This window comes from Coccinella septempunctata, chromosome 8 (genome assembly GCF_907165205.1).
Source record: "Coccinella septempunctata chromosome 8, icCocSept1.1, whole genome shotgun sequence".
NCBI lineage: Eukaryota > Metazoa > Arthropoda > Insecta > Coleoptera > Coccinellidae > Coccinella > Coccinella septempunctata.
The window spans coordinates 5,103,893-5,107,368 of NC_058196.1; positions in this window are offsets into that span (position 1 = coordinate 5,103,893).

A 3,476-nucleotide genomic window follows, 5' to 3' on the forward strand; every position below is an offset into this window, starting at 1 on the left:
ATAATCGGTGGTTGCAACCGTCTCCAACTCCTTTTGATGCCCTCTTCTTCGTGGCTTCTCCTGAATCCACGAAATACAGCGATCCAAATGCTGGATCGGATGGACAAACATCGCCTACTCGGTGGTATATCTGTCCTGAGACCACAACAACAGGGGCTCCTCTCGCCAAACCTTCTCTTTGAACGATTGTCGTGGAGCCAAGGGCGAGCAGCGTGTTGTAACTTCTTATATGTTGTATGAAGTTCTTCGATTGAGGGTGGTTGTTCATGATCAAAGCCTTCAGCAGGTCCGGATAAGCGGCACTCACCGGAAGGCTCACTGCGCCTCTTTTGCAGCAAATCATATTCTCGGTGCGAAAAAATAGAGCTCCACAGAAAGAGCACTCACTACTAAGCGCCTCAAGGTAATGGGCAGGCGTGTCCTCCTGATGTTCAGCGACATCACACACAACAGACGTAGAGGTTTCCGTTTCGTAATTATCGTCCTGTCCAACTTCGCAATTTTCCGATATCATCGATGACAAAACTGCTTTTGTAGATATTCTTTCAGATGGAACGACTCCAAATGAGGAGGAATCGTATTCCTCCAGTAAATAATACTGGTCTCCATCTGACAAATTATCCACAGAAACCATTCGCACCTCTATCGGAGTCAAATTGTAGAGCAGAACAGGAGAATAATTTTGCAATAAATAATTCAATAAATATTGGAGATTATTGAAGCTGAGCAAGCATGCTTTACCTTCCTCTTCTATACATTCACCGTTCGCCCCACGACTGTGAGAATCAAATAGATAATAGGAGTTCGCTATTTTTCCTATACAGGTAGATAATTCCCCAGACGTAAATATAGCGGAAGTATAATTTCGAAAAACCTGTGGTAGACCTTGTGCTAACGGAATATCGAATTCTTCATGATTTTCAATGTTTATATGACCCACAACTGAATCTTCCTCATTTATATGCAATGAAAAACAAACGTTATTGATTTTGAACTTTGGAAACACCTCCACAACTAACAAATGATTAAAAATGGGTAAATTCCGCGAAAAAATTGATTTTAAATATAATTTATCCCCGTAATCCAAAATATTATCTATGATCGCAGTGCACCAAGCATTGAAGGGGAGAAGTTTGCTATAAGCCAATGCAACTGCCGCGATTGCAGTACATTGGTGACCTCTGGAATCCGGACTAAATCGTAAATCATTTTGGTTTCGAGAACCTCTTATGATGGTTCTGAATATCACGGATTGCCTTTCATCATTATTATCACGTTGAGAAGATGAAATTAACGGAGTCATTACTTTGTCCTTGCTGGTTCCTGCTATTCCAATTCCATCAGAAATATCTGAATTTGAAAGTAATAAAATAAATATAATTTACTGAACGTGAGTGAATGTTTTCAATTCATGTGATATATTAGTAGTTTTATGAAACATAATTCAATACATTGAACTCTCGTTGGATATAATGAAATTTAGTTATAATATGGAATTGCTGCAGAATATGCTAAATTTGAATATTATATTCCGTAATTTATTGTTCTTGAATGAAAGATAATTAATTTTCCAAAGTATTGAAGGTGAAAAGGAATATTGGAAAATATAACACTCATTGAATTTTTCTGAAAACATTTTCAGATTCTATAAAATTCCACAGATTTCTGATCCATTTGTGAAAAAGTCGAAAAAAAATATCATACAAAAATATCTCAAATACCTGGAACGAAAACTTTCTTTCCCTTCCTCGTTTGCTTACTCAATTTGCTTGCTCCTCTCTTCCTTCTCTTCATGATTCGGCTCGAAGCTGAAATAAGTCAATTTGTAATGTGTTATTAATTCGTCACAATCTTTTGTCCTATTAAAAATGACACACAAGGAAGCTTTAAGCTAGAATAAGGGACCGTAATTTTCAATTTGGAACGTTTGTATTTTCAATTCAGAAACATTTTCATAGAAACGTTTCAGATAAACCTTTCATACGTAGGTCATTTCTGGTGTTGGGTGTACCTATGTCTCGCAAATATATATGAACCAAAAAGAGAAACGTTTCACGTGGAAAATTAGTGGTTTCAGTAACAAATTTTGGTTTACCTACTGCAGGATTATTCATATCCACTTCTGAATGATTTAATTAACGAAACTTTCTTATAAAATTGAATGACACTATTTCTTACCTTCTAAGTTTCGCAAAGTCCAAAATCCTTCTGGAGATTATTATATGTGGTACCTATTGAATCGATAATAGTATATTAAATATATCGAATAAACGGGGAAATAATGATAATATAAATTTGTTTTAAAATCCAAAAAATCATTCGAAACTATTCAACAACTTCATAACATTCCTTCAAGATTTTGAATTTTTTCTGAGAAAAATTATGCTATATCACCATCTTGTTTCTGGAATACCCAATAGTTATATCTATATAATGTGAAATTTTTCAAAAAATTATTCTAGTATTGATAAATATGTATAGGAAAATGAATTGATTACTTGAAATCGAGCTAGTTTTGATAATTATTAACTGAATCTATAATTAGTTCGAAGTAATAATAGTAATAATACCTTGAGTAACACAACACAAGCTGTCTTTTGAAACCTGAAATTCAAAAGGGCGCTTATTCCGAGTTCTTCACCTAAAAAGTATTCTAGTTGCCATAGGAACCAATTCGTGAAATCCAATCAGATCAACTCAAAAATCAAAAGTTACTTCCGGTTTTTTGCAACAAAGTATATAAGTTCAAAAATTATCCCATTCATGTCTAATCCCATCATTTAAATAAAAAATCAATATTTCAAACATCAATAAATTCCCCAAATATTATTCCAAGTGGAAAATTCATCATCAATGGTATTTAAATATCGCGAAACGGAAATGACGACATACGAAAATTCGCTGTTTTTCAAGCCTCTCTCTGCGAATAAAACAGAAAATCTCAAACTGTGCGTATTTCATTGTAAAGTAATAGGAATTCTATGTTCTAAGATTGTTTACGACTTGACATTTATTTTTGATTCACAAGAATGGCACTCATTCATTTCTAGAAAAGCTTCAATTCCCTTAACATTTATATCAAATCATGACAGGTATTTCAAAATAACCAATATGTCCAATTTATGTGATAGGAAATGCAAGCTTTTTAGAACTTCTGTTGTTTGAACCACAGAGCACTAATTTTGGAGAAGTGAAAAATAACAGCAGTGCCAACTAAGAGCACTCTATGGCTAAGAGCTTTCATGTCTATGATCGAAAGCTACACGACAGTTTATTCGAAATCGAAATTTGGATTGAATTTCTCATGTCATTTTATTTTATATTTCTGGAGCGTCGTATTTATTCAACTTCAATGTAAATTTACAGCTTCAAGTTATATATTCTGATTTACTTAGAATAATCCATTTATTATTTGTAAAAAATTACATCGATTATGAATTAACAGACTACTGGAATTGGGAATGAGAGAAAAAAAA